The sequence below is a fragment of the Scylla paramamosain genome, unplaced genomic scaffold (genome assembly GCF_035594125.1).
Source record: "Scylla paramamosain isolate STU-SP2022 unplaced genomic scaffold, ASM3559412v1 Contig5, whole genome shotgun sequence".
In the NCBI taxonomy this organism is placed as follows: domain Eukaryota; kingdom Metazoa; phylum Arthropoda; class Malacostraca; order Decapoda; family Portunidae; genus Scylla; species Scylla paramamosain.
In genome coordinates, this window is record NW_026973670.1 from 1,192,501 (window position 1) to 1,201,825 (window position 9,325).

General features: G+C 41.4%; 2 long non-coding RNA genes across 3 annotated transcripts in view; one reads left to right on the plus strand and one right to left on the minus strand.

Annotated features, from left to right (window-relative positions):
• LOC135096641 (uncharacterized) overlaps positions 1-910 on the minus strand; it is a 1,753-nt gene extending 843 nt beyond the window's left edge. Inside the window, exon 1 of the long non-coding RNA XR_010264878.1 lies at positions 752-910. This is a non-coding gene — a long non-coding RNA (uncharacterized LOC135096641). The remainder of the gene's footprint in view (positions 1-751) is intronic.
• Positions 1-8,939, plus strand: part of LOC135096595 (uncharacterized) — a 12,674-nt gene extending 3,735 nt beyond the window's left edge. For both annotated transcript variants that reach the window (XR_010264846.1, XR_010264847.1), the window contains exon 3: positions 8,224-8,939. This is a non-coding gene — a long non-coding RNA (uncharacterized LOC135096595). The remainder of the gene's footprint in view (positions 1-8,223) is intronic.
• Positions 8,940-9,325: the final 386 nt, after the last annotated feature.

Below are 9,325 nucleotides of genomic sequence, written 5' to 3' on the forward strand. Positions count from 1 at the left end.
GTAGTAGTAGTAGTAGTAATAGTAGTAGTAGTAATAGTAGTAGTATTTTGATTACTACATCTTGTGCATTTTCATAGTTATTAATATCTTATATATATATATATATATATATATATATATATATATATATATATATATATATATATATATATATATATATATATATATAGGTAGATAGATATATATATATATAAATAGATATATATATAAATAGATAGACGAAATGATAGCAATGAAATCACAATGGTAAAAATGTTGTAACAATTATAATTATTGTCATAATTATTGTAATTATCATAATGATAATATTGATAATGACAATAATGATAATATTGATAATGACAATAATAATTATAGTAATAATAATAATTAATAATAATAATAATAATAATAATGATGATGATGATGGCAGTAAGAATAATGTTAATAATTGTTTTTGTGGGCATAGTTTGATAATAATGAGAGATGAATAAAGAATATTGTTAATAATAAGGGTAATGTTTAGCATGAAGACAAACACACAAAACAAACACAAATTGTCAACAAAAAGTCGCAATACTAACATCACAAAACAACACACTAATTTTTCACAGCATAATTACATATTAATTACAAATAAATCACTCATAATTATAATAATCCATTTCATTTTCTTGTCACCAGTGAATCTCCAATCGATAAAAATCCAATATGGCGGACTGACATAGAATTCCTCCCTTATTTAGGAGAAAAGGAGGGAAATCTCTCTCACCTGGAGGAAAGGGAGGGAGGGAAGGAGAGACGGGAGAGACGTCTGCTGCCTCCTGGAGAGAAAGACACGGCACTAAGGGAGAGAGAGGGAGAGGGAGAGAGAGAAAATTGATGAAAAGAGGAGGGAGGGAGAGAGGGAGAGGGGAATCTTGATCTTGGTCTTGGGGAAAGAGAGAGGGAGAGGGAAAGAGAGAGGGAGAGGGACGAAGAGTGAGCGTTTATATAAAAAAAATCAATGTTTTTTATTTATTTTGCATTTGTATTTTGTTGTTTATTTATTGAATTGTTTTGCATAATTAGAAAGAAAATGCTTTTGTTATTATTATTATTATTATTATTATTATTATTATTATAATTATTTTTATTACTATTATCACTACTACTACTACTACCACTATTATTATTATTATTATTGTTGTTGTTATTGCTGTTGTTGCTGTTGTTATCATTTTCATTATTAGCATGTAAAGAATGTTTCCTCTTCTTCTTCTTCTTCTTCTTCTTCTTGTTCATTCAGGACAGAACAAGAGGCAACCAGTCGAAGCTTGAAAAAAATTGTTTACGAAAGAAATGCGAAAGAACTGGTTGTGAACAGACTTAGGGAGCTTTGAGAGACTAGACAGGGTGATTAGACAGAACAGGTGGAAATTTGCAGGCCTATTTCACACAGGGAGTGCCACGCGTAGGCCTACTAACTTGTTGCGCCTCACTTTAATTGTTAGACAAGGAGAGGAATGATTGAACGACCTGTAGTGTGTGGTGGCGCCTCACACTCCGCTTGGCTGTCCTGCCCCTCTGACTGTCAACACACCACACGACAGAGAGAGAGAGAGAGAGAGAGAGAGAGAGAGAGAGAGAGAGAGAGAGAGAGAGAGAGAGAGAGAGAGAGAGAGACCCAAATTCCTCGCGCCAGTTCACGAAAAACACCAGATTTGGCACCACTGGAGGTCATGTCAGTGAACAGCATTGGTACCCCTGACTGCTGACAAGACTCCAAGAATAATTTTGCTTACTTTAATAACGAGAACAAAGACAAATTAATATTCTACCTTTAACAGTGTACCGCCTCGCCCTCTCTCTCTCTCTCTCTCTCTCTCTCTCTCTCTCTCTTAGTGTATCTGTGATGGTCATTAATATATCAGAGGTCAAAGGTCAGCATGAGCGGACGTGAGGCACAGAAGCGTCACTCACGCCGGGGCTGAAGGATGCGTCTCCTCACCCACTGGCGATCTCTGTGTCGTTGCGTGGCGTGGTGCTGTGTTGGAGTCTGTCCTGTGTCCTTTGCTGGCCCCTGCTGTAGCCTACTGGTGTGACGGCGTGGGTGGGGCGCGCGGCGGTGGTGGCGTGGGCGTGAAAGTTGATGTGACGGCCGGTAATCCTGATAGGGGAAGGACGATGGCCTTGAGGGAGCGCTGGAGGGCTGAAGAAGGGCCGGGGGCTGCAGACGGCTGTGCTGGTTGTGGCGCGAGTGGTGGTCAAGGTGGCTGTGGTGTGTCCGGGGGGAGAGGTCGCCGTGTCTGGGGGAGGGGGCTGGTGAGGGGCTAGGAGCGGAGGGGGGGTCACATCAGTCTGCGTGAAGTGACCGGCTAAATTTAGTGCGGCAGTTTATGGAAAGCGAGAGGTGCGGTGCTGCTGGTGACCCCGGGTGTTGGAGGGCACAAGGGGAGGGGGAGAGGGGAGAGGGGAGAGGGGGGAGCCTTGATGTGTGTCTGTCAGTGTGGCGGACGAGGTGCAGCAGTGTGTGGTGGTGGTGGTGGTGGTGGTGGCAGGCCTGTCTCTCCACACCTGGTACTTGTCTCTCCACACCTGATACTTGTCTCTCCACACCTGGTACCTGTTAGTGAGGTGATAGGTGTGTCTCTACCCTTGCATGAACAGCTGGCGTCACCTGCACACACACACACACACACACACACACACACACACACACACACGCGCGCACACACACACACACACACTCCTCAAGGTGTTTTTGATATAAGTAAAGATATAAAACATTGGAATTATAAGATTACCCGCTAAAATTGTTTGCTAGTTTTCTGTCAGGTATTTTGTAACAATTAATGTCAAACAGAAAAAAAAAATTATTCAAGGTGTGCCACAAGGTTTTATAATAGGCCCTTTATTGTTTGTGATAATACATGAATGTTATTTGTAATGTTAGTGATGTGATAAATGGCGTTCTTTTCGGTGATACGAGCCTAACAGATAATGATTTGTGTAACTTAAATACAAAATTGAATCAAGAATTGCGTAACATATTCAGATCGGTAACAGCAAATAAATGAACCGTAAAAATTAATAAAACTAATTTGATATTGTTTGAAAGACGTTTTGTTGTCAGTAATTTCAAATTGTTTTATGGAGGCTGTCACCTAATTAGTGTTTCTTCTACTAAATTCTTAGGAGTTATTACTGATGAAAATTTAAACTGGAAGAAGGTTGAATACGATCAGTGTGTTCAAAGTTATCAAAATAATAATAAATCATAATAAAAACTCTTATTTTCCTCCAGCCATCCGTAACACAGCCAATCCTGCGCAGCGGTCGTTGCGTAGACACACACACACACACACACACACACACACAACACCTCATTAGCATCACCACAGCACAAGCATGAAACATCAACGTGCAGGTCAGGTTGAGTGACATCCTGCACCCTGCTGGTATTCCTGACTGACTTCATAACCGTACTGCTAACTTGATGAGAAAACACGTAGGCGAGGCTTCACTGCTGTAGTCCATAAATAAACTGGTATCTTTGTAACAGCTACTTATTTAGGCTCTATGGTGGTTCTAATATTTTCCATTAGGAGTTTATTTAGTTAGTAACTTGATAATCGTACTGCTAACTTGATGAGAAAACACGTAGGCTAGGCTTCACTGCTGTAGTCCATAAATAAACTGGTATCTTTGTAACAGCTACTTATTTAGGCTCTATGGTGGTTCAAATATTTTCCATTAGGAGTTTATTTAGTAACTTGATAAAGGTACTGCTAACTTGATGAGAAAACACGTAGGCTAGGCTTCACTGCTGTGGTCCATAAATAAACTGGTATCTTTGTAACAGCTACTTATTTAGGGTCTATGGTGGTTCAAATATTTTCCATTAGGAGTTTAATTAGTAACTTGATAAAGAGAGGTGTTGTTCTGGTTCTTAAGGCTTTATTTCGTATTTTGTGAAGTTTTTGGTCTTTGGCTTCTACTCATAGTGTGTATTGGGATAGGTGGATGATCAAGAATGGGAAGGATTAGTGTTTTAAGTAAGTGTATTTCAATGTTTTCTGGCATATTGTATAGCTTGTATCATTTATTTAGTGCTGAGTCTGCTGTTGTTTTTACGTTGGTGAATGTGCTTGTAATAGCCAGACGTGGTTATGGTTAATCCTAAGCATTTGCCCTTATGTTTTAATTCTATTTCTTCCTCATCTCGTTTGGCTGCGAGATGGAGAGGTGTAAATTTATGAACGTTTTTTTTTATTTTGCATTTTTTTTTTCATATTCATTAAGTGCCTTTATTGCTCGGTCAGTTTTGATGTTTAGCATGTTCCTAGATCTCCCTGGGCAGCCAATCACTTGTGTTATATCGTCTGCGAAACTGATGTCGAGGTTTTGTTGAGGCTGTTGTATATCATTGGTGGAAATTGTGAAGAGTGTTGGTGACAGGACACTACCTTGTGGTACTCCGCATTTCAGGTTAAATCTTGGTCCGGTATGGTGATTTATTTTAATGGATGCTGTGCGGTCTGTTAGGAAATCACATCAAACTTTTTCGATCGTTATTGGTAGATGCAAGTGAAGTAATTTGTGTTTAAACCCATGATGCCAAACTTGATCTGATTCATATTGCGCTATTTGCACAGTGATGATTGCTAATGCATGTGTGGTGCCCCTGCTATTGCGAAATCCAAACTGGTTGGTGTTGTATAAATTGTTGGTCTCAAGGTGAGTGTTCAGTCTGGTATTAATTATTCTTTGTAATATTTTCCCTGGTACTTCTAGCGGCGAAATTGGTCTGTACTTTTGACGTTGTTGTGGAGATATGTCGGGTTTAGGTACGAGTCTGATAATGACATTTTTAAAACCTATCTGGGAAATATCCTGCAGAGATGGCGCTGTTGTATGTGTCTGTGAGTGTGCCAGGTGTGATAGGATGTGTGCCAGGTGTGATAGGATGTGTGCCAGGTGTGATAGGATGTGTGCCAGGTGTGATAGGATGTGTGCCAGGTGTGATAGGATGTGTGCCAGGTGTGATAGGATGTGTGGCAGGTGTGATAGGATGTGTGCCAGGTGTGATAGGATGTGTGCCAGGTGTGATAGGATGTGTGCCAGGTGTGATAGGATGTGTGCCAGGTGTGATAGGATGTGTGCCAGGTGTGATAGGATGTGTGCCAGGTGTGATAGGATGTGTGCCAGGTGTGATAGGATGTGTGCCAGGTGTGATAGGATGTGTGCCAGGTGTGATAGGATGTGTGCCAGGTGTGATAGGATGTGTGGCAGGTGTGATAGGATGTGTGCCAGGTGTGATAGGATGTGTGCCAGGTGTGATAGGATGTGTGCCAGGTGTGATAGGATGTGTGCCAGGTGTGATAGGATGTGTGCCAGGTGTGATAGGATGTGTGCCAGGTGTGATAGGATGTGTGCCAGGTGTGATAGGATGTGTGCCAGGTGTGATAGGATGTGTGCCAGGTGTGATAGGATGTGTGCCAGGTGTGATAGGATGTGTGGCAGGTGTGATAGGATGTGTGCCAGGTGTGATAGGATGTGTGCCAGGTGTGATAGGATGTGTGCCAGGTGTGATAGGATGTGTGCCAGGTGTGATAGGATGTGTGGCAGGCTACCATCATGTGTGTGGGGTGTGTGCTGAGTGTGCCTGTGTTACAATTAGTATAGGGGATTGTTCTTTGTATATTATCTGGGATGTTTTGTAGGTCTCCATCAAATATTTCTCTCCAATATTCCCTGTGTACTCTTTCCTTATCCCGTTTGTGTCTAATTTGATGTGTTTTTTGTTTAATATGTAGTGAGGTTCTTTTTCTCTATTATTTGTAGGTACTGGAGACTTTATTTATTTGTTTATAATATCTGTAATTGTTAAAAGTCCACCCATGAACACTTTTATACGTTTGCAATTCAGTGAAGAGTGTTGTGAGAGGTTTTCCTGTGTCATTATGTTTGTGTGACGGTAGACATTTATATAGTGAAGTTGGGAATACTATAACAAACCTAACCTAAACACACAACACATAAAAAATAAATAAATTAATAAAAAATGTGGTAGAAGGCATTTATATAGTGAAGTTGGGATTGATTGGTGTGTTGCGTTCTGTATTGCTTGATGCCAGTAGTCAGTTGCAGTGTTTATAGTTCAAGTGTTTCATTGTCTAGTGTGTTACCGTGTAGTGTGTTGGTGACGTGTGTTTTGAATGTTTCCGGTTGCTTTACTGTAATGTGGTGTGGTAGGTGATGGCATTAATATGGGTGCGGTAGACATCGTAAATATAACTGGTATGTGGTCGCTGGTGGTGAGGGGTCCTGCTGTTGTATGTGTTGTGGTACGTTCTGTGGTTAATAGTATGTCAGGTGTTGTGCCTCTTCTGCGTGTGTAATGTGTAGGAAATTGTGGCCCTGTGTGTTGAATGAGCGTGTTGTGTATGAGTGTGTTGGGCTGTCTTCCTATCGTGTTGCTGTGAGTGTATCGCAAAGTGGTGTGAGTGTATCGCAAAGTGGGGTGGTTTGCACTGAGATGGGCTAGCATGTACACTGGCCTGTTGCGTCTCAATAGTTTGGTGAAGCCGGGAATTTGATATATAGTTTCTTCAAGGGTGTTCATATAGTGTGGATATAATAATTTTGCCAGTTGTGGTCACATGACTTCTATTGCAATTAAATCAGATAAAAAAAAACACATCAAGAAATTTATATTGTAATTGTTGTGTGTAGGTTGTATCCTGGGACTTTAATTGGTGTGTTTTGGTGTGAAGTGACCGTTTATAAATATTACATCAGCGTCAATGATTCTGTGTGTGTTAGATAGTGAAATCCTTCTATTAAACCAGTGTAGTAAATTGTGTTGTATTATTGTTAGGATACGAAGGGCCATGTTGTGTGTGTGTGTGTGTGTGTGTGTGTGTGTGTGTGTGATGGTGATCTTTCTTTTATTTGTCCTGATCTTCTTTTCCTAAATATACTGTGGTGTAGTATAATAAAGTAGTCATGCATTTTAATTTCCCCATTTTCTATTAGATGAAGTAATTTGCTGTTCATTGTATGTGAATGTGTAGGTCCCGTCTTGTATTGGTGTGACTCGCTGGCTAAGTTGTCTGTGGATATTGCTTCAAGTTGTGTGTCTTTGCAGTGTAGTTCTTTCTTTGTGTTTTGTTGTGTCTTTTGTTTGTCAGTTTGTTGTTGTTGTTGTTGTTGTTGTTGTTGTTGTTGTTGTTGTTGTTGTTGTTGTAATTTGGTGTTCTTTGTGTGTATCGGTAGATGGGTCTTGTGTCATCGTGTCAAGCAGTTTTCCGCCGTCAGCAAGAATAGCGAGGTGGAGTTAGGTGGAGTTGGGGGTGTTTGGTAGGTTGATTTGTGGCAGGCTGTTTGCTTTCAAAGTAGCGATCAGTTCATTTGCATAACTGCCGGGTTCAGTCACGTTCATCAGATGAGCGTGAATCATACAAGAATAAATGTTGAGGTGTTCATCTTTGCTGATCTGTGTGAAGGTGGTGGTGTTCATAGTTGACTTGGTGTTGGTTTTCGCTACTTGGGAGTAGGTTACTTTTCCCTTCTCTTCTTCTCCTTTCTTCTTAATTGCTTCTTTCCTGTTATATCTGCATTTCATTGACAGAGTTCTGTGATTTTCTCTGCAATTGATGCCATTTTTGCTCTCTTTGCTACAGTTCTTGCAAGTGTGGCCTTCCTCGGCCACTGTGAACATGTTTTGTGGTGTTAGTTCTTTGGGCAATCCTTAGTGATGTGGGACTCGACCTGATATATATAGCATCTGAAGCATGTTTGTATGTGGCAAAACTTCTCTTGCTGGGTCTGGTAGTGAGGGATCTTCATGGAAAAGAGTTTGAGTCCATGTTCAGTGTGTGAATGTTATTTTGATCGTCTTAGAGTCTGGGAATTTGAATATACATTGTCAATTTTGTTTTCCAGGTAGGTAGGTGTTGTGGGCACATACAGCTCACTGGTGGCGTCTTCCTCAGAGTTTGCGTGTATGTGTGAGTTTACATTGAAGGCTATCTGTGACAGTCCTCTTAGCCTTCAATTCTGGCGGGGTCACTGGGGTGAATTCATGTTGTTGTTGAAATTCATTCTTGATAGGGTCTTGAAATATTTTCTCTTGTTGTTCGTGTGAAGAGATGACAACAACAACAACAACAACAACATATCCATGTTGAGTTGGAATGATGTTGGTTGGGTATATGTCAGTGTTGCTGAGTATTTTCAGGAGAGTTGTCTTTCTTCTAGGTTCGTTGGCATTGTGCGTTTTGATCTTCACTCGTGCCATCCTTGTTACATGTCAATACAATAATATAACCTACAAGGGGCCGAGGCCCGACACACAACACAACTAAAGGACAGAAAATGGAAGGAGCCTACCTATGTACCTCAGTTCAGCAGTCCAGCAGCCTCTAAAAGCCCACGCAACTGCCCTGCATGAGGTACGACCTGACCCTATCCAACGTTTTTGCTGGAACCTTCCTCACTGGCTTAATTAAGGCAGCTGCCCTTCTAAGGGCCCCCCTTGAGGCACTGCCCGCGGGGTTCACCTTCACCAGTGAGGAGGACACTAAGGGCGAAAAGAGAAATACAGTGGAGAGAAAAGATGCCTGGGCGGGACTCAACAACACCAACACCACCACCACGGAGTCCCCGGTACACAGGGCTTGGGAGGGTTCCCAGGTGGAATTCTCCCTGTTGTGCAGGACAAGCACAGACGTCACTGGCAGGATGTAGGTAGCTGGCAGTGTGGCGGGGCACAGCGGTGTTTCCACTCGCCCTCAGACCTTCACGTGGCACTCCCTATATAAGGCACACCATTCTGTCTAATCTTTTAAAGCTCCCTAGTGACTCAGCACCCACAGCCACATTACGGAGTCCACCTGTTCATCCACCACTCTATCTGAGAACCACTTCCCTCCTGTCTATTTCTCAAACGTATTTTTTATTCAAGTTTGCATCGTTACCTGCCGCAGCCTTACCCTGATTAGTGAGCCTGGACATTTTACCTTTGTTACCCTTGAAATATTGAGGATGTATCTTGCGTTTTCTATGGTTGCGTTGAAAAGAAAATGTGTATTATTACTATCATAGTTTTTCTCAAACCCTTTACTGCTGGCGATACTCTTACATGTTCACGTGCGCTGACTATTCTGACTATCAGGTGGCTCTCGGACTATCAGCCTACAAGGAGCCGTGAAAGTTACCAAAAAAAAAAAACTATTTCGCTGATAGTAGTATAGTAGTAGTAGTAGTAGTAATAGTAGTGGTAGTAGTAGTAGTAGAAATCTCCTTTTTCTCTCTCTTTTTCCTATCTGTGTGTGTGTGTGTGTGTGTGTGTGTGTGTGTG